The following is a 21,951-nucleotide window of genomic DNA, read 5'->3' as shown; positions in this document are numbered from 1 at the left end:
GAATGCAGTTGAACAGAGGGATCTGGGAATAACTGTGCACAGTTCCCTGAAGGTGGAATCTCATGTAGATAGGGTGGTAAAGAAAGCTCTTGGTGTGCTGGCCTTTATAAAACAGAGCATTGAGTATAGAAGTTGGGATGTAATGTTAAAATTGTACAAGGCATTGGTGAGGCCAATTCTGGAGTATTCTGTACAATTTTGGTCGCCTAATTATAGGAAGGATGTCAACAGAATAGAGAGTACAGAGGATATTTACCAGAATGTTGCCTGGGTTTCAGCAACTAGGTTACAGAGAAAGGTTGAACAAGTTAGGGCTTTATTCTTTGGAGCGCAGAAGGTTAAGGGGGGACTTGATAGAGGTCTTTAAAATGGTGAGAGGGATAGACAGAGTTGACGTGGATAAGCTTTTCCCATTGAGAGTAGGGAAGATTCAAACAACAGGACATGACTTGAGAATTAAGGGACAGAAGTTTAGGGGTAATATGAGGGGGGATTTATTTACTCAGGGAGTGGTAGCTGTGTGGAATGAGCTTCCAGTGGTTCCATTTTATGGAGGCAGGTTCCATTTTATCATTTAAAAATAAATTGGATAGTTATATGGACGGGAAAGGAATGGTGGGTTACGGTCTGAGTGCAGGTAGATGGGACTAGGGGAGAATACGTGTTCGGCACGGACTAGAAGGGCCGAGATGGCCTGTTTCCGTGCTGTAATTGTTATATGGTTATATGGTTATATGGAATGGCCTAATCCTACCTCTGAAACATGACCTAATGACCTGCTTTCCGTTATTCTAGCTGAGAAGTTGCAGAAGAAAGAAGCTGGTAAGCTAGAATTAGATCGAATCAAACCATTCTTCATCATTAGACTTTGGTAAACTTTTCTGCACTTTCAATATTAATTTTCCAACAATAATTATAACTTGGTGATCAATAGAATTGCTGAAGCACCTGGAAAACGATGGTGAGTAAATGTAACCAGTTCGGCCTACTGAGAAAGAAAACACATTTTAAAGTGCCTGTCAACATAATCTAGGTAAAGAGGAGGAATCGGGTTATGAAACTTTATGCAGAGTTATGTTTTTTAAAGTACAAGGTCTATTCAAAGGGCGCCTCACCCAAGATTAATATTTACGGTCCATGGTTATTTCCCACCAGGTTTGATTTTGACACTGAAGAATCAAGGTTACTCGAAAACCGCGATTTGAAAAGCAGCCCATTCAGTCGGACAGGGTGACCAGAACTCTCATTCAGCAGCAATCCCAACATTATAATTCATGCCGACGGCAAGGGAGGGGGGGGGGGGTGGGGAGGGGGGGGGGGGGGGGGGGGTGCCTTTGTAGGCTGGCAGGCTACACCTGAGTCTGAAGAATTATCCCCTGAAACGTGTCCCCAACTATGCATGCTCTCCACGGATGCCGCCTGATCACTGAGTTTCTCTGACATTTTGTATCTGTCTACAAAGTGGCTTCATGTGTTCCGCTCTGTGCACAAGAAAGAAATACTGCTTAGCATGAAAACCCATTTGACATATGGCAGCCACGACAAAGGCACGTCAAATCGTGAACCCGTTGGTTTCCCTAGGACTACTTGATTTATTTACAAGCGAACGGCAGATGTCCTGGCATATCATCATTAACATAAGAAACAGTTCCTAACATTTTAGTGTGTTAATTTTCAACATTTCGCTTCATCTGATTGCTAAAAACTGCAGGTTCGTGATTATTGTGATTTGGCTAAACCTCGTGTTATTTTCTGGTGATCGTTTCAATTTTTATATCTTGTCACTTATAATATTCAGAAACACGTTTAAAAGAATCGAAGTCTGGTTAGTCCATTCCTCTTTTATTACGCCCCCCCCCCCCATATAATGAAGATAGGCACAAATGGTGAGTCAACATCTATGGACGAAGGGATAGGCGACGTTTTGGGTCGAGAACCTTCTGTCGCCTATTCCTTCGCTCCATAGATGCTGCCTCACCTGCTGAGTTTCTTCAGCATTTTTGTCTACCTTCCATTTTTCCAGCATCTGCAGTACTTTCTTAAATATAAATAATTTAGAATGTAACACTGTCGCGATATCTAGGCGGGGTCATCCATACAAGGCTACAAAACGCCAGCCAGTCCTTCTGTCCAGAGATACTGCCTGTCCCGCTGAGTTACTCCAGCATTTTGTGCCTATTCCCTCGTGGTAGCTTAGCTGAAAAGATACAAAAACTCAGCGCGTTATCTGTGAAATCAGTATTTTCCACGAACTTTCAAATTTCAATATCAAAGGAAGCCGAGAGGTGACTATTTTGCACGAAGTATGGTGGGTCTATTGAACGAGCTGCCGGAGGAGGTACTTGAGTCAAGTGCCGCCGCAACGTTTAAGAAACACATAGACAGTTACATGGATAGGATAGGTTTAGAGTGGATAGACTCGGCTTGCACTCGCTAGAATTTAGAAGATTGAGGGGGGATCTTATAGAAACGTACACAATTCTTAAGGGGTTGGACAGACTAGATGCAGGAAGATTGTTGCCGATGTTGGGGAAGTCCAGAACAAGAGGTCACAGTTTAAGGATAAGGGGGAAATCTTTTGGGACCGAGGTGAGAAAAACTTTCTTCACACAGAGAGTGGTGAATCTCCTTAATTCTCTGCCACAGAAGGTAGTTGAGGTCAGTTCATTGGCTATATTTAAGAGGGAGTTAGATGTGGCCCTTGTGGCTAAAGGAATCACGGGGTATGGAAAGAAGGCAGGTACAGGATACTGAGTTGGATGATCAGCCATGATCATATTGAATGGCGGTGCAGGCTGGAAGGGCCGAATGGCCTACTCCTGCACCTATTTTCTATGTTTCTATGTATCTAGAGGGATGAGTGTTTATGCGTGCTACTTTCGTGATATTTATTTAGTTGTTTATCTTTTAATATTTTACCTTGTATGTATCGTTAGCTTTTAGAAATGTTTGAATGGTGCACTGACTGGCTGACATTTTTAAATTTCGTTGTACATGGCTCATGTTACAATGACAATAAAGAAACTATTCTATTCTACTATTCTATTCTATTCTATGAGGGCCAAAAGCAAACAGGTGGGATGAGTGTAGATAGGACGCGTTCGGTGAGGGCAGTTTAGGACGAAGGGCCTGTTTCCACGTTGTACGAATCTATGACTCTCAAACATCCATCTTCAACTTCGAAGCATTTTGGGCGGCTGGTCATTTAAACAGTTTTGGGAACAGCTTATGTTTGAAATGTTACAGCCACTGGTATGGCCAGTTTGTTTATGAATATATTTTAATTTGTTTGTAGACATATGTACGACTGGTGAGTACAAAAGCTTTCTTTAACAATTTGCCTGGGAACCAAATTTATTCCGTCGACTGTGAACTTGCGTTTCCCACAACACGTGGTCGGAATGAAATTGTCATCAGTATCGAATGCATATCGAGAGCCAGAAATGTTACTATGTTCGGAGTAGACAATAGAGAATAGGTACAGGAGGAGGCCATTCAGCCCTTCGAGCCAGCACCGCCATTCACTGTGATCACGGCTGATCATTCACATTCTGAAACCCGTTCCTGCCTACTATCACTTGACTTATCTAGTGAGTCCGCTATCTTTAAGAGCTCTATCCAACTCTCTCTTGAAAGTTGAGTCATAGATTCGTACAACGTGGAAACAGGCCCTTCGTCCTAAACTGCCCTCACCGAACGCGTCCTATCTACACTCATCCCACCTGTTTGCTTTTGGCCCTCATCCCTCTAGATACATAGAAACATAGAAAATAGGTGCAGGAGTAGGCCATTCGGCCCTTCCAGCCTGCACCGCCATTCAATATGTTCATGGCTGATCATCCAACTCAGTATCATGTACCTGCCTTCTTTCAATACCCCCTGATCCCCTTAGCCACAAGGGCCACATCTAACTCCCTCTTAAATATAGCCAACGAACTGGCCTCAACTACCCTCTGTGGCAGAGAGTTCCAGAGATTCACCACTCTCTGTGTGAAAAAAACGTTCTTCTCATCTCGGTTTTAAAGGATTTCCCCTTTATCCTTAAGCTGTGACCCCTGATCTCCGTTCTATGTGGCCAACCACTTATTCTTAAACTGTGCTCCCTGGTTCTGGGTTCCCCCAACATCGGAAGCATGGCTCCTGCCTCCAGCGTGTCCAATCTCTTCATAATCTTACATGTTTCAATAAGATCCACTCTCATTCTCCTTAATTCCAATGTATACAATTCGAATCGCTCCATTATCTCAGCATGCGACAGTCCCACCGTCCCGGGAATTAACCTCATGAAACTACGCTGGACTCCCTCAAAAGCAAGAATATCTTTCATCAAATTTGGGGACCAAAACTGCACACAATACTCCAGGTGTGGTCTCACCAGGGCCTTGTACATCTGCAGAAGGACCTCTTTGCTCCGATACTCAACTCCTCTTCTTATGAAGGCCAACATGCCATTAGCTTTTCTTCGCTGCCTGCTGTACCTGCATGCTTCCTATCAATGACTGGTGTACAAGGACCCGCAGATCTTGTTTTGGCTTGCACTCAGTAACCCATAACAGATAAAGGATTATCGTTATAATCGTTTATCTTGTTCACTAAATGATCTTTAATTCCCCAATAGTCTGAATTTAATGCAAGTGGATTTATCAACTTGACGATGATTTTTTGTCAAATGAACAGGGCTGTGTAATGCCCTGTTCATTTGGTGTCAGATTTTACCATGCCATGGTGTCAGATTTTACCCTAATGCCCCTGTCCCACTTAGGAAACCTGAACAGAAACCTCTGGAGACGTTGCGCCCCACCCAAGGTGTCCGTGCGGTTCCCGGAGGTTGCAGGTGGTTGCCGGAGGTTGCAGGTAGTGGAATCAGGTAGGGAGACTGACAAGAACCTCCGGGAACCGCACGGAAACTAGGGGTGGGGCGCAAAGTCTCCAATGGTTTCCGTTCAGGTTTCCCAAGTGGGACAGGAGCATAACTTTTGCTGATTTGCAATATACAAAATTCAACTGGTGTTTGTGACTTTTTTTGGGGCTCAGGCGTCCTATGACTTTTGATTGTATTAATGTGCTTCCTTTTGTTTTTAAATATAAGAAACAAACAAACTCAAGGCAGAACTGGAGAAAACAGGTAGGCATGATTTCATGGATTTTACCAGAAAGGGCGACACGGTGGCACAGCGGTAGAGCTGCTGCCTGACAGCGCCAGAGATCCTGACGACGGCTTCTGTCTGTGCGGAGTTTGCACGTTCTGCACGTGGGATTTCTGCGGGTCCTCCAGTTTCCCACCGCACTCAAAACACGTGCAAAATTTAGGTTATTTGGATTTGGTTAAAAATATATAAATTATCCCTTGTGTGCAGGATAATGTTAGTGTGCAGGGATCATTAGTCGGCGCGGACTCGGTAGGCCGATAGGTCTGTTTCACGTTGCACCTCTCAACTAAACAAATCAATGCTGCATGCATATGCTTTACCCCAATACAGGAATTAATGCCACACTCATCGGTGGAGAATGGCTTGCAGATGGAATGGAGCTTACATTTATTTAGCACTAGTGGCATACGAGCAAAGAGCGCTGCTTCCTTCCGAGCTGTATTTCTATTTTGCTTATGGCATACCATTCTGGGGAGGGAAAATAACAGATAAGAAGGATTGGTGTTGGAACTGGCAGTACTTATTTTATTACTGTACCAACGGGGGTCATGCGGCAATCTGTACTGAAGAACACAACACTAAATGTTTGAAAATTATCTCCTAAGCAGTTTGTGGTACTTTCCGTGAGCACATGACCAAAATTATTCTGCCTGGTCGATTAAACATCCAAGACGCCTAACACGTTCTTGTTTTTTATACTGTTCAGGAAAGAACTGCAGATGCTGGTTTAACTCAGCGGGACAGGCAGCAACTCTGGAGAGAAGGAATGGGTGACGTTTCGTCTGATCAGTCTGAAGCAGGCTCTCGACCCGAAACGTCATCCATTCCTTCTCTCCGGAGATGCTGCCTGTCCTGCTGAGTTACTCCAGCATTTTGTGTCTAACTTGTTTTTATACTACTCGCTCCTCTATATCTACCAGGATTCTCTGCGTAAAGCAACAACTCTTTGCTTTGGCTATTATGGCATTAAAACGGAAAAAACAAGTTAGTGTCGGCAGATTATTACGATGTTTTTGTTTAAATCTATCCTATTCTATGTGCTGGAGAATGGGGTTGGGAGGGAGAGTTAGATCAGCCATGAATGAATGACGGAGTAGACATGACGGGCCGAATGCTACATCTAGGCAGGACAAATCAAAATAGGACGTACATGGTAAATGGTAGCGAATTGAAGAATGCAGTTGAACAGAGGGATCTAGGAATAACTGTGCATAGTTCCCTGAAGGTTGAATCTCATGTAGATAGGGTGGTAAAGAGAGAGTACAGAGGAGATTGACTAGAATGTTGCCTGGGCTTCAGCAACTAAGTTACAGAGAAAGGTTGAACAAGTTAGGTCTTTATTCTTTGGAGCGCAGAAGGTTAAGGGGGGACTTGATAGAGGTCTTTAAAACGGTGAGAGGGATAGACAGAGTTGACGTGGATAAGCTTTTCCCATTGAGAGTAGGGAAGATTCAAACAAGAGGACATGACTTGAGAATTAAGGGACAGACGTTTAGGGGTAATATGAGGGGGAATTTATTTACTCAGGGAGTGGTAGCTGTGTGGGATGAGCTTCCAGTGGAAGTGGTGGAGGCAGTTTCGATTTTATCATTTAAAAATAAATTGGATAGGTATATGGACGGGAAAGGAATGGAGGGTTATGGTCTGAGTGCAGGTAGATGGGACTAGGGGAGAATACGTGTTCGGCACGGACTTGTAGGGCCGATATGGCCTGTTTCCGTGCTGTAATTGTTATATGGTTATAAGGTTATATGGAATGGCCTAATCCTACCTCTGAAACATGACCTAATGACCTGCTTTCCGTTATTTTAGCTGAGAGGTTGCAGAAGAAAGAAGCCGGTAAGCTAGAATTAGATCGAATCAAACCATTCTTCATCATTAGACTTTGGTAAACTTTTCTGCATGTTAAGCACTTTCAATATTAATTTTCCAACAATAATTATAACTTGGTGATCAATAGAATTGCTGAAGCACCTGGAAAACGATGGTGAGTAAATGCAACCAGTTCGTCCTACTGAGAAAGAAAACACATTTTAAAGTGCCTGTCAACATAATCAAGGTAAAGAGGTGGAATCGGGTTATGAAACTTTATGCAGAGTTATTTTTTAAAAAGTACAAGTTCTATTCAAACGGCGCCTCACCCAAGATTAATATTTACGGTCCATGGTTACTTCCCACCAGGTTTGATTTTGACACTGAAGAATCAAGGTTACTCGAAAACCGCGATTTGAAAAGTAGCCCTTTCAGTCGGACTGGGTGACCAGAACTCTCATTCAGCAGCAATCCCAATATTATAATTAATTCCGTCGGCAAGGGAGGAAGCGGGGGGGGGGGGGGGGGGGGGGGGGGGGGTGGGGGGGGGGGGGGGGGTGCCTAGGCTGGCAGGCTACACCTGAGTCTGAAGAAGGATCCCCTGAAACGTGTCCCCAACTATGCTTGCTCTCCACGGATGCCGCCTGATCACTGAGTTACTCTGGCATTTTGTATCTTTCTACAAATTGGCTTCATGTGTTCCGCTCTGTGCACAAGAAGGAAATACTGCTTAGCATGAAAATCCATTTGGATTACAAGCGAACGTCAGTAGTCCTGGAATATCATCATTAACATAAGAAACAGTTCCTAACATTATAGTGTGTTAATTTTCAACATTTCGCTTCATCTGATTGCTAAAAACTGCAGGTTCGTGATTATTGTGATTTGGCTAAACCTCGTGTTATTTTCTGGTGATCGTTTCAATTTTTATATCTTGTCACTTATAATATTCAGAAACACGTTTAAAAGAATCGAAGTCTGGTTAGTCCATTCCTCTTTTATTACGCCCCCCCCCCCCATATAATGAAGATAGGCACAAATGGTGAGTCAACATCTATGGACGAAGGAATAGGCGACATTTTGGGTCGAGACCCTTCTGTCGCCTATTCTTTCGCTCCATAGATGCTGCCTCACCCGCTGAGTTTCTTCAGCATTTTTGTCTACTTTCGATTTTTCCAGCATCTGCAGTACTTTCTTAAATATAAATAATTTAGAATGTAACACTGTCGCGAAATCTAGGCGGGGTCATCCATACAAGGCTACAAAACGCCAGCCAGTCCTTCTGTCCAGAGATGCTGCTTGTCCCGCTGTGAAATCTGTATTTTCACGAACTTTCAAATTTCAATATCAAAGGAAGCCGAGGAGTGACTATTTTGCACGAAGTATGGTGGGTCTATTGAACGAGCTGCCGGAGGAGGTACTTGAGTCAAGTGCCGCCGCAACGTTTAAGAAACACATAGACAGTTGCATGGATAGGATAGGTTTAGAGTGGATAGACTCGGCTTGCACTCGCTAGAATTTAGAAGATTGAGGGGGGTTCTTATAGAAACGTACACAATTCTTAAGGGGTTGGACTAACTAGATGCAGGAAGATTGTTGCCGATGTTGGGGAAGTCCAGAACAAGGGGTGACAGTTTAAGGATAAGGGGAAAATCTTTTGGGACCGAGATGAGAAAAACTTTTTTCACACAGAGAGTGGTGAATCTGTGTAATTCTCTGCCACAGAAGGTAGTTGAGGCCAGTTCATTGGCTATATTTAAGAGGGAGTTAGATGTGGCCCTTGTGGCTAAAGGAATCACGGGGTATGGAAAGAAGGCAGGTACAGGATACTGAGTTGGATGATCAGTCATTATCATATTGAATGGCGGTGCAGGCTGGAAGGGCCGAATGGCCTACTCCTGCACCTATTTTATATGTTTCTATGGATCTAGAGGGATGAGGGCCAAAAGCAAACAGGTGGGATGACTGTAGGTAGGACGCGTTCGGTGAGGGCAGTTTAGGACGAAGGGCCTGTTTCCGCGTTGTACGAATCTATGACTCTCAAACATTCATCTTCAACTTCGAAGCATTTTGGGCGGCTGGTCATTTAAACAGTTTTCGGAACAGCTTATGTTTGAAATGTTACAGCCACTGGATATGGCCAGTTTGTTTATGAATATATTTTAATTTATTTGTAGACATATGTACGACTGGTGAGTACAAAAGCTTTCTTTAACAATTTGCCTGGGAACCAAATTTATGCCGTCGGCTGTGAACGTGCGTTTCCCACAACACGTGGTCGGAATAACATTGTCATCAGTATCGAATGCATATCGAGAGCCAGAAATGTTACTATGTTCAGAGTAGACAATAGACAATAGGTACAGGAGGAGGCCATTCAGCCCTTCGAGCCAGCACCGCCATTCACTGTGATCATGGCTGATCATTCACATTCAGAACCCCGTTCCTGCCTACTATCACTTGCCTTATCTAGTGAGTCCGCTATCATTAAGAGCTCTAGCCAACTCTCTCTTGAAAGCATTCAGAGAATCGGCCTCCACCGCCTTCTGAGACAGAGAATTCGACAGATTCACAAGTCTTTGGGTGAAAGCGGTTTTACCGATCTCCGTTCTATGTGGCCAACCACTTATTCTTAAACTGTGCTCCCTGGTTCTGGGTTCCCCCAACATCGGGAGCATGTTTCCTGCCTCCAGCGTGTCCAATCTCTTAATAATCTTACATGTTTCAATAAGATCCACTCTCATTCTCCTTAATTCCAATGTATACAATTCGAATCGCTCCATTATCTCAGCATGCGACAATCACACCATCCCGGGAATTAACCTCGTGAACCTACGCTGCCCTCCCTCAAAAGCAAGAATATCTTTCAGCAAATGTGGAGATCAAAACTGCACACAATACTCCAGGTGTGGTCTCACCAGGGCCCTGTACAACTGCAGTAGGACCTCTTTGCTCCGATACTCAACTCCTCTTCTTATGAAGGCCAACATCCCATTAGCTTTCTTCACTGCCTGCTGTACCTGCATGCTTCCTATCAATGACTGGTGTACAAGGACCCGCAGATCTTGTTGTAACGTTGTAATTATCTACAATAATTTGGCTTGCACTCAGTAACCCATAACAGATAAAGGATTATCGGTATAATCGTTTATCTTGTTCACTAAATGATCTTTAATTCTCCAATAGCCTGAATTTAATGCAGGTGGATTTATCAAATTGACGACGAATTTTGGTCAAATGAACAGGGCTGTGTAACGCTTGGCATGGTGTCAGATTTTACCCTAATGCCCCTGTCCCACTTAGGGAACCTGAACGGAAACATCTGGAGACTTTGCGCCCCACCCAAGGTTTCCGTGCGGTTCCCGGAGGTTGCAGGTGGTTGCCGGAGGTTGCAGGTAGTGGAAGCAGGTAGGGAGACTGACAAATACCTCCGGGAACCGCACGGAAACTAGGGGTGGGGCGCAAAGTCTCCAAAGATTCCATTCAGGTTTCCTAAGTGGGACAGGGGCATAACGTTGCTGATTTGCAATATACAAAATTCAACTGGTGTTCGTGACTTTGTTTTTGGGCTCAGGCGTCCTATGTCTTTTGATTGTATTAATGTGCTTCCTTTTTTAAAAAAGAAACAAACAAACTCAAGGCAGAACTGGAGAAAACAGGTAGGCATGATTTCACGGATTTTACCAGAATGGGCGACATGGTGGCACAGCGGTAGAGTTGCTGCCTGACAGCGCCAGAGATCCTGACGACGGATTCTGTCTGTGCGGAGTTTGCACGTTCTGCGCGTGGGATTTCTGCGGGTCCTCCAGTTTCCCACCGCACTCAAAACACGTGCAAAATTTAGGTTATTTGGGTTATGTTAAAAAAATGTAAATTGTCTCTTGTGTGTAGGATAATGTTAGTGTGCAGGGATCATTAGTCGGCGCGGACTCGGTAGGCCGATAGGTCTGTTTCCACGTTGCACCTCTAAACTAAACTAGACTTCCAGAAGGCTTTCGACAAGGTCCCACATAAGAGATTAATATACAAACTTAAAGCACACGGCATTGGGGGTTCAGTATTGATGTGGATAGAGAACTGGCTGGCAAACAGGAAGCAAAGAGTAGGAGTAAGTGGCATACGAGCAAAGAGCGCCGCTTCCTTCCGAGCTGTTTTTCTATTTTGCTTATGGCATACCATTCTGGGGAGGGAAAATAACAGATAAGAAGGATTGGTGTTGGAACTGGCAGTACTTATTTTATTACTGTACCAACGGAGGTCATGCGGCAATCTGTACTGAAGAACACAACACTAAATGTTTGAAAATTATCTCCTAAGCAGTTTGTGGTACTTTCCGTGAGCACGTGACCAAAATTATTCTGCCTGGTCAATTAAACCTCCAAGACGCCTAACACGTTCTTGTTTTTTATACTGTTCAGGAAAGAACTGCAGATGCTGGTTTAACTCAGCGGGACAGGCAGCAACTCTGGAGAAAAGGAATGGGTGACGTTGCGTCTGATCAGTCTGAAGCAGGCTCTCGACCCGAAACGTCATCCATTCCCTCTCTCCGGAGATGCTGCCTGTCCTGCTGAGTTACTCCAGCATTTTTTGTCTACCTTGTTTTTATACTACTCGCTCCTCTATATCTACCAGGATTCTCTGCGTAAAGCAACAACTCTTTGCTTTGGCTATTATGGCATTAAAACGGAAAAACAAGTTAGTGTCGGCAGATTATTACGATGTTTTTGTTTAAATCTATCCTATTCTATGGGGTTGGAATGGGGTTGGGAGGGAGAGTTAGATCAGCCATGAATGAATGACGGAGTAGACATGACGGGCCGAATGCTACATCTTGGCAGGACAAATCAAAATAGGACGTACATGGTAAATTGTAGCGAATTGAGGTATGCAGGTGAACAGAGGGATCTAGGAATAGCTGTGCACAGTTCCCTGAAGATGGAATCTCATGTAGATAGGGTGGTAAAGAAAGCTTTTGGTGTGCTGGCCTTTATAAATCAGAGCATTGAGTACAGAAGTTGGGATGTAATGTTAAAATTGTACAAGGCATTGGTGAGGCCAATTCTGGAGTATGGTGTACAATTTTGGTCGCCTAATTATAGGAAGGATGTCAACAGAATAGAGAGTACAGAGGGGATTTACCAGAATGTTGCCTGGGTTTCAGCAACTAGGTTACAGAGAAAGGTTGAACAAGTTAGGTCTTTATTCTTTGGAGCGCAGAAGGTTAAGGGGGGGACTTGATAGAGGTCTTTAAAATGGTGAGAGGGATAGACAGAGTTGACGTGGATAAGCTTTTCCCATTGAGAGAAGGGAAGATTCAAACAACAGGACATGACTTGCGAATTAAGGGACAGACGTTTAGGGCTAATATGAGGGGGAATTTATTTACTCAGGGAGTGGTAGCTGTGTGGAATGAGCTTCCAGTGGAAGCGGTGGAGGCAGGTTCGATTTTATCATTTAAAAATAACTGTGCATAGTTCCCTGAAGGTGGAATCTCATGTAGATAGGGTGGTAAAGAAAGCTTTTGGTGTGCTGGCCTTTATAAATCAGAGCATTGAGTATAGAAGTTGGGATGTAATGTTAAAATTGTACAAGGCATCGGTGAGGCCAATTCTGGAGTATGGTGTACAATTTTGGTCGCCTAATTATAGGAAGGATGTCAACAGAATAGAGAGGGTACAGAGGAGATTTACTAGAATGTTGCCTGGGTTTCAGCAACTAAGTTACAGAGAAAGGTTGAACAAGTTAGGTCTTTATTCTTTGGAGCGCAGAAGGTTAAGGGGGGACTTGATAGAGGTCTTTAAAATGGTGAGAGGGATAGACAGAGTTGACGTGGACAAGCTTTTCCCATTGAGAGTAGGGAAGATTCAAACAAGAGGACATGACTTGAGAATTAAGGGACAGAAGTTTAGGGGTAATATGAGGGGGAATTTATTTACTCAGGGAGTGGTAGCTGTGTGGAATGAGCTTCCAGTGGAAGTGGTGGAGGCAGGTTCGATTTTATAATTTAAAAATAAATTGGATAGGTATATGGACGGGAAAGGAATGGAGGGTTATGGTCTGAGTGCGGGTAGATGGGACTAGGTGAGAATAAGTGTTCGGCACGGACTTGAAGGGCCGAGATGGCCTGTTTCCGTGCTGTAATTGTTATATAGCTATATGGTTATATGGAATGGCCTAATCCTACCTCTGAAACATGACCTAATGACCTGCTTTCCGTTATTCAAGCTGAGACGTTGCAGAAGAAAGAAGCTGGTAAGCTAGAATTAGATCGAATCAAACCATTCTTCATCATTAGACTTTGGTAAACTTTTCTGCATGTTAAGCACTTTCAATATTAATTTTCCAACAATAATTATAACTTGGTGATCAACAGAAATGCTGAAACATCTGGAAAACGATGGTGAGTAAATGTAACCAGTTCGGCCTACTGAGAAAGAAAACACATTTTAAAGTGCCTGTCAACATAATCAAGGTAAAGAGGTGGAATCGGGTTATGAAACTTTATGCAGAGTTATTTTTTTTAAAGTACAAGGTCTATTCAAAGGGCGCCTCACCAAGATTAATATTTACGGTCCATGGTTACTTCCCACCAGGTTTGATTTTGACACTGAAGAATCAAGGTTACTCGAAAACCGCGATTTGAAAAGCGGCCCATGCAGTCGGACTGGGTGACCAGAACTCTCATTCAGCAGCAATCCCAACATTATGCCGACGGCAAGGGAGGTGGGGGGGGGGGGTGCCTTTGTTGTCTGGCAGGCTGCACCTGAGTCTGAAGAAGGATCCCCTGAAACGTGTCCCCAACTATGCATGCTCTCCACAGATGCCGCCTGACCATTGAGTTCCACTGGCATTCTGTATCTTTCTATAAAGTGGCTTCATGTGTTCCGCTCTGTGCACAAGAAGGAAAGACTGATTAGCATGAAAATCAATTTGACATATGGCAGCCACGACAAAGGCACTTCAAATTGTGAACCCGTTGGTTTCCCTAAGACAGTGGTTCCCAACCTTTTTTTAGCTCATGGTCCCCTTGGGATCTTTTAATTTCCCTGTGCCCACCACCCCCCCCCCCCCCCCCCATTATAAACGGAAAAAAAGTACTTCAATATTATAATACCTTTCATAAAAATATCAGTCTATTAATTGCACATATATTCTCTTTTATTCTATTCCACAAACATCACAAATATTTCAACTGCATATACCCTGTATTTAAATTTATTAGAACTGAAATTTAGGAGGGAACAGGGTGGTAGCTCTGTGCCCCCCTTCATTGAACCTGTGACCCCCTAAATCCCAATTTTTTTCTGCGCCCCCCCCCCCTCTGAAATTTGCCATGGCTTATTTTTGGGCTTATGGCCCCAGGTTGGGAATCACTGCCCTAGGACGACTTGATTTATTTACAAGCGAATGTCAGAAGTCCTGGAATATCATAATTAACATAAGAGACAGTTCCTCACATTATAGTGTGTTCATTTTCAACATTTAGCGATGTTTAATTACTAAAAACTGCAGGTTCATGATTATTGTGATTTGGCTAAACCTCGTGTTATTTTCTGGTGATCGTTTCAATTTTTATATCTTGTCACTTATAATATTCAGAAACACGTTTAAAAGAATCGAAGTCTGGTTAGTCCATTCCTCTTTTATTACGCCCCCCCACCCCAACCCACCACCACCAAATGCAGGAAAAATTTTCCCAATGTTGGGCGAGTCCAGAATCAGGGGCCACAGTCTTAGAATAAGGAGGAGGTCGTTTAAGGCCGAGGTGAGAAAAAACTTTTTCACCCAGAGAGTTGTGAATTCATGGAATTCCCTGCCACAGAGGGCAGTGGAGGCCAAGTCACTGGATGGATTTAAGATAGAGTTAGATAGAGATCTAGGGCCTAGTGGAGTCAATGGATATGGGGAGAAGGCAGGCACGGGTTATTGATAGGCGGTGCTGGCTCGAGGGGCCGAATGGCCTCCTCATGTTTCTATGGTATATCATGCTTTGTTTCTTTTGGGGTGTGGGATTTCTCGTGTAACAAAGTGAGAACTGAGCTATCGCCCAACATTGGAAACATTTTTCCTGCATTGCCTCCTCCTGCAGCTGTTTTCTATGTTTCCGTGACTCCTGATTCAAACTATTTATTTCGTTACTATCGACTCCAGGGCAATTGTTTCGCAATTCAGCAGAGTAAATATTGCGTACATGCGCGCACACATACATATGTACTCGCACATTGAAGTAATTAAGGAGTGAAAAGGGGCATTTAAATTATGAATGGCAAGGGGGGAGTTTTTTTTAAAAGAAATCATTGCTATTGTCCCTCTTAGTTTTACTATATATTGTCACTTGCACAGGGACATTTATTAAACTTCGTCTTGTAATGCTCTGGGAAATAATTTTTGGCGAATGTATTAACGGTCAATGGTGATGTTATATCATGCTTTGTTACTTTAGGGGTGTGGGATTTCTCGTGTAATTAAGTGAAAACATAGAAACATGGAAAATAGGTGCAGGAGTAGACCATTCGGCCCTTCGAGTCTGCACCGCCATTCAATATGATCATGGCTGATCATCCAACTCAGTATCCTGTACCTGCCTTCTCTCCATACCCCCTGATCCCTTTAGCCACAAGGGCCACATCTAACTCCCTCTTAAATATGGCCAATGAACTGTGGCCTCAACTACCTTCTGTGGCAGAGAATTCCACAGATTCACCACTCTCTGTGCGAAAAATGTTTTCCTCATCTCGGTCTTAAAATATTTCCCCCTTATCCTTAAACTGTGTGACCCCTTGTTCTGGACTCCCCCAACATCTTCCTGCATCTAGCCTGTCCAACCCCTTAAGAATTTTGTAAGTTTATATAAGATGCCCCCTCAATCTTCTAAATTCTAGCGAGTACAAGCCGAGTCTATCCAGTTTGGGAGAGAATCTCCAAACTGAGAGATAGTTGCAAAATACCTTTGATCTTCGCTGCTGATGGGGTCTGTTTGATGCCGCTTGTCTGTGTTCAGACGACAGGGAGACCTGAGACGACATTACTTTTTAATTTCAGAATTAGAGAAATTTGTATTATTTCGCACGGACGTCGGTAAGGTGTGAAACATGTTTACTTGGGATAATGCAAATGGGATTGTATTAATTGTGCAAAACGCAAAACGAAATAAAGGATTTCATGCTGTTCTCTAACGACGTGCTTCATTTAGGAATACAAAAATTCGCTGAATATGTTTGTTTTGTCTACGTAACCTCTGCAAATAACTACGCGTGAGAGTAATGCCCGTCCCACTTCGGAGACCTCTGGAGACTGCGCCCCACCCAAGGTTTCCGTGCAGTTCCCCGATGTTCCCGGGGTTATTTGTCAGTCTCCCTACCTGCTTCCACTACCTGCAACCTCTGAACTGCACGGAAACCTTGGGTGCGGCGCAAAGTCGTCAGAGGTTTCCGTTCAGGTTTCCTAAGCGGGAGAAAGATTAATATAAATAATGAAGGTAGACAAAAGTGCTGGAGAAACTCAGCACCTATGGAGCGAAGGAAATAGGCAACGTTTCGGGTCGAGACCCTTCTTCAGACTGATGTGAGGGCGGGGACGGGAAGAAGAATGGAAGGGGTGGAGACAGTGGGCTGAGGGAGAGCTGAGAAGGGGAGGAGAACGTGAGGTCTACCTGAAATTAGAGAAGTCGATGTTCATACCGCTGGGGTGCAGACTGCCCAAGCGAAATATGAGGTGCTGCTCCTCCAATTTACGATGGTCCTCACTCTGGCCATGGAGGAGGCCCAGGCCAGAAAGGTCGGATTCAGAATGGGAGGGGGAGCTGAAGTGCTGAGCCACCGGGAGATCAGGTTGGTTATTGCGAACCGAGCGGAGGTGCTCGGCGAAGCGATCGCCAAGCCTACGCTTGGTCTCACCCACGCTTGGCCTGGCGATCGCCTCGCCCAGAACCTCCGCTCGGTTCGCAATGACCTGCGGAGGTGCTGGGCGAGGGTAAGGACTCTGTCCCCCACTCTCAATTCCTCCGTCTACGCCGCATCTACGCACAGGATGAGGTGTTCCAAACCAGGGCATCTGAGATGTCCTCATTTTTTAGGCAACTGCGGTTCCCCTCTTCGACTATAGGTGAGGTTCTCACCAGGGTCTCTTCTATATCCCGTAGCTCCACTCTCATTCCCCATCCCCACACTTGTATCAAAGGCAGAGTCCCCCTTGTCCTCACCTTCCACCCTACCAGCCGTCATATACAACAGATAATCCTCCGACATTTTCACCACCTCCAACGGGATCCCACCATTGGCCACATCTTCCCATCTCCTTCTTCCCATCTCCTCCCCTTTCGTATTTCCGCAGAGACCGCTCCCTCTGTAACTCCCTGGTCAATTCGTCCCTTCCCATCCAAACCACCCCCTCCCCTGGTACTTTCGCTTGCAACCGTAGGAAATGCTACACTTGTTGCTTTACCTCCCCCCTTGACTCCACCCAAGGACCTAAGCAGTCTTTCCAGGTGGATGGTTCGACTGCCCCGGCCACGGGATAATAAATAGGGAAGAAGATTAGACTTTATTCCCTTCCATCACAGTGAGGAATGTGGGGAATCCGCTGTGGTGGATGCTTATGTTAACTTTTATGTTGTTGCGCATCTCGTTGCTTGTTTTAGAATGGCTGCATGGAAATTTGAGTTTCACTGTACCTTAACCAGTACATGTGACAATAAACTAATCTTTGAACCCCAGATTTGCGTGACTCCAATTTCTCGCATAGCTGTGAAGAGATCAAAACATTCTTAACACAGAGCTTAATAATTGCCCAATACACGTCACCGTAGCCAAGACCTGACAAGCTCAACGTATTCTGCACGAAGTAATGCTTTTATCGGTGTCAAATATTCAGCAAAAGACGTGCAAATGTTGAATGCATTAAACATTGTTTGCAATCAAATTGAGACCTTGCCAAATGTTATGCGAAGAACCTCCAACTCCGTAGTAGAACAGAACAGGCATTATTTCTTATTTTATTTGTGAAAAGATTAATAAAATATTGTTAATTGTTTGTGAGCTCCTAATGCAGTAGGTTACATAAACGTTTTTAAGAAGGAACTGCAGATGCTGGAAAATTGAAGGTACACAAAAATGCTGGAGAAACTCAGCGGGTGCAGCAGCATCTATGGAGCGAAGGAAATAGGCAACGTTTCGGGCCGAAACCCTTCTTCAGACTGATGGGGGGGGGGGGGGGGAAGGAAAAGGGGGGGGGGGGAGGAGGAGAGGAAAAAAGGGTGGGGGAGGAAAAAAAGGGGGGAGGAGGAGGAGAGAGGAGGAAAAGGGGGGGAGGGGAAGGAGGAGGGAGGGAGGAGGAGGGAGAGGGGGAGGAGGGGGGGGGAGGGAGGAGGGGAGGAGGAGGGGGAGGGGGGGAGGAGGGGGAGGAGGGGGGAGGAGGAGGAGGAGGAGGAGGAGGAGGAGGAGGAGGAGGAGGAGAGGGCGGCAAGGGCTAACATAATTGGGAGAATGCAACGTTCATGCCCCTAGGATGCAGACTATGGCAGAGATTTTGTTCTACAATATAAAATGAATCGGGAAATATAAGTATGAGTATGATTCATACACTTTGTGATTACAATTTGCAGCTATTCAAGTCACTTATCTTAATGGACATCTTTATAGTTTTTACCTGCTTTAATAGTCTTTACCTGCTGGATGTGATGCAGATCAGCAACAAGAGATGGAAGAACAAAGAAAGAAGTGAAGGGGGGGGGAGAGAGAAGGTGAAGCAAGAAGCAAAAAAAGTGGAAATATTGATTGGGCAAAAGAAAGCGGAAAATGAATTGGAAAATGATGAATGTCAAAAGAGGGTCGTGAAAATGGTAACAGATGGAATCATCTGATGCACCTCCTGATTGACAGATTTCCAGGGTATTTCCCTTCATCCTGTATATTTACACCGTGGGCAGCTTGACAGTAATCGTGTATAGACCTTCCGCTGATTGATAGCATGCAACAAAAAACTTTTCATTCTACATTGGTACACGTGGCAATAAACTAAACTAACAGACTAACTAGAAACCAACCCTCCAAATAACGTCTTAAGGTGAATAATTATAGTATTTTGCTCTATTGAGAAATACATGAAAGTTGCGGAACGCGACATCCACGTCCTGATAGATCTATAAGTATCTCTTTCTGGTGAATTTGGGCCGCGGGAGTTGAGTTAAATTAAGTTTGGTTTATTGCCATGGGTACAGAGGTACAGTGAAAAGTTTCACTGCATGCTTACTTTCATAGACTGATAAACAAGAACCCTCAGATCTCGTTGTACTTCCCCTTTTCCCAACTTGACGCCATTGAGATAGTAATCTGCCTTCCTGAGTGGATAACCAAAGTGGATAACCTCACATTTATCCAGAATCAGAATCAGAATCAGATTTTATTCGCCAAGTATGTTTTGCAACATACGAGGAATTTCACTGGCCAGGTCAGTCATACAATTAAAAGCAGCAGACTCAAAAACACATTTTAACATGAACATATACCACAGTGACTCTTACACATTCCTCACTGTGATGGAATGCAAAATAAGTTCAAGTCTCTTCCTTTGTTCTTCCTCGGTCAGGGGCCTCAAGCCGCCTGTTGATGGGACAGTCTTGCCTCCCGTAGCCGGCTGCGTTCGTGCCCTCTGCATCGAGACGTTCAGCTCCTGCATCGGGGAGATGTCAGCTCCCCCGCGCCGGGCGATCGAACCTCGCGTCGGGGCTGGTCGAACCTTCCGCGGCGTGGGAGCTCCCGAATAGCCTCTCCCGAGATTGCGAGCCCTTGATGGTATGTCCGCAGGCCGCGGTGGGAGCGATCCCAGGCAAGGGATCTGCTCCAATGTTAAGTCCGCGCCCAGCGGTGGGGCTCGGGACAGTCCGAGGTGGCTCCCAGCTCTAGCGATGGTTGGCCGCAGAGCCCGGAGAATGTGATCCGAAAAAATAATCACATCTCTGGGAAGGTAACAACTTGAAAAAAAATTGCCCCTGAAACCCCCCCACCCTCCCCTCCCCCCACATAAAACAAACCGAAGAACATAAAAACAAACTTTAAACAGACGCTAAAAATAACAAAAATGTGAAAAAACGAACAGACTGCCAGCAGGGCTGGCCATCTCCCCGGCGCCCCTGGTGTTCTCCACATTAAACTCCATCTGCCACACGTCTGCCCACTCCCCCAACCTGTCCAATTCACCCTGCATTCTCATAGCATCCTCCTCACAGTTCACACTGCCACCCAGCTTTGTGTCATCTGCAAATTTCCTAATGTTACTTTGAATCCCTTCATCCAAATCATATATTTCTCCAGCATTTTTGTCTACCTCTGACACCATGTTTTGTAATCACTCCATTAGGTGAACCGCAAGACTTTTATTAAAACGTATGCAGAGAGAATAATACATAGTACTGCATTGGTATCAAATTACAGACTGACGAGCTACGGACAAGCAGGGCTGATATCGGTAACTGCATTCCTTACTCATGTCCCGGACTGGATTACATAGCATGGTGGAATGTGTATCATGCATAGCGTTTGTGATAAAGATTATATTGGCAGAGATTAATATGGTTAATCTGCAGTAACTCAGCGGGGCAGGCAGCATCTCTGGAGAGAAGGAATGCCCTGTCATTTTGTGTCTATCTTAGGTGTAAACTAGCATCTGAAGGGTCTCGACACGTCGCCCATTATTCCTCCAGAGATTCTGCCTGTCCCTGTGAGGTGACCCAGCACGTTTTGTCTATGTGCTCGGTAGAATTTAGAAGATTGATGGGGGATCTTATAGAAACTTACAAAATTCTTAAGGGGTTGGACAGGCTAGATGCAGGAAGATTGTTTCCGATGTTGGGGAAGTCCAGAACAAGGGGTCACAGTTTAAGGAAAAGGGGGAAATCTTTTAGGACCAAGATGAGAAAAACATGTTTTACACAGAGGGTGGCGAATCTGTGGAATTCTCTGGCACAGAAGGTAGTTGAGGCCAGTTCATTGGCTATATTTAAGAGGGAGTTAGATGTGGCCCTTGTGGCTAAAGGGATCAGGCGGTATGGAGAGAAGGCAGGTACGGGATACAGAGTTGGATGATCAGCCATGATCATATTAAAAATCTGTTACGAAAGATATTTTAACACGACAATCACATATTGCATCGGAAATGTGTTACAACATGACATCGTTTTAAAATTAAATCCACGAAAAACACCAAATCACGAACTAACACATCAACATTTTGGAAGATAATATGAATTTGTTTAAACGAGTTACCTTTGTCTATATGTTGCAGTTGCTCCACTGTGAAATGAAAACGTGGACAGTTCAATAAAGGCTATTTGCAACAATTCGGAAAGTACACGCAGAGGGTTAAGAGACGGTGGACGTCTCCATCTGAAACAGTGGTGAAAAATAGATCATTACTATATTCCAAGATAATACAGGTGACGCATCGTTGTCTAAAGTATTGGTCTTTAGTAACTTGTCAGTTTCTTTGTTGAACTAAATTAAGGCGCATGTTGCAAACAAAATCGCTTGAACCATTGGTTGGGAAGAAATACAGTTTTGGTCTCCTAACCAACAACTGCGGTTCCTTGCGACACATTCCTATCTCCCATCCCCTTTCGTTGCCTCCTGCTGATTGGCTCCTGCACGTAAAGAGGGCGGGGTCAATATGGTGATTGGCAATGCGCGGTCCAATCAAAGCGTGGATCCGCCGCCACGCCCAATCAGCGCTCAATGTGCTGTGAGTGACACGGTCCTTGTCCAATCGGAGCCGGAACCAATCAGCGCACAGGGCGCTATGAATTGCACGAAATGGGGCGGGTTCAACACGGTGATTGACACCGTGCGGTCCAATCAGAGCGAGGATCCGCTAGGCCTCGCCCAATCAGCGCACAGGGTGCTATGAGTGACTCGGTCCTTAGCCAATCAGAGGCGCCTCGCCCAATCAGCGCACAGGGTGCTATGAGCGACACGGTCGTTGTCCAATCAGAGCCGCG

At 44.7% G+C, this 21,951-nt stretch overlaps 3 long non-coding RNA genes across 4 annotated transcripts; 2 read left to right on the top strand and 1 right to left on the bottom strand.

The window, feature by feature from the left end:
• Nucleotides 1-561: 561 nt before the first annotated feature.
• Nucleotides 562-5,125, top strand: LOC129714810 (uncharacterized). The gene is made up of 4 exons (XR_008726399.1): nucleotides 562-961; nucleotides 1,799-1,825; nucleotides 3,296-3,310; nucleotides 5,090-5,125. It is a non-coding gene; the product is annotated as an uncharacterized LOC129714810 (long non-coding RNA).
• Nucleotides 5,126-6,269: 1,144 nt separating this feature from the next.
• LOC129714811 (uncharacterized) lies at nucleotides 6,270-10,873 on the top strand. Its single transcript, XR_008726400.1, has 4 exons — nucleotides 6,270-7,137; nucleotides 7,917-7,943; nucleotides 9,140-9,154; nucleotides 10,586-10,873. It is a non-coding gene; the product is annotated as an uncharacterized LOC129714811 (long non-coding RNA).
• A 200-nt stretch (nucleotides 10,874-11,073) lies between these two features.
• Nucleotides 11,074-21,634, bottom strand: LOC129714809 (uncharacterized). Of its 2 annotated transcripts, XR_008726398.1 has the most exons (4): nucleotides 21,224-21,634; nucleotides 15,911-15,976; nucleotides 13,726-13,851; nucleotides 11,074-11,142 (listed from the first exon to the last, which is right to left on the bottom strand). It is a non-coding gene; the product is annotated as an uncharacterized LOC129714809 (long non-coding RNA). The 2 variants fall into 2 exon arrangements; XR_008726397.1 differs by lacking the exon at nucleotides 11,074-11,142 and having other exon boundaries at nucleotides 11,150-13,851; nucleotides 21,224-21,627.
• Between the last annotated feature and the right edge of the window lie 317 nt (nucleotides 21,635-21,951).

This window comes from Leucoraja erinacea, chromosome 42 (assembly GCF_028641065.1).
Source record: "Leucoraja erinacea ecotype New England chromosome 42, Leri_hhj_1, whole genome shotgun sequence".
Taxonomy (NCBI): Eukaryota; Metazoa; Chordata; class Chondrichthyes; order Rajiformes; family Rajidae; genus Leucoraja; species Leucoraja erinaceus.
This window is presented reverse-complemented; position numbering and strand designations above follow the sequence as displayed.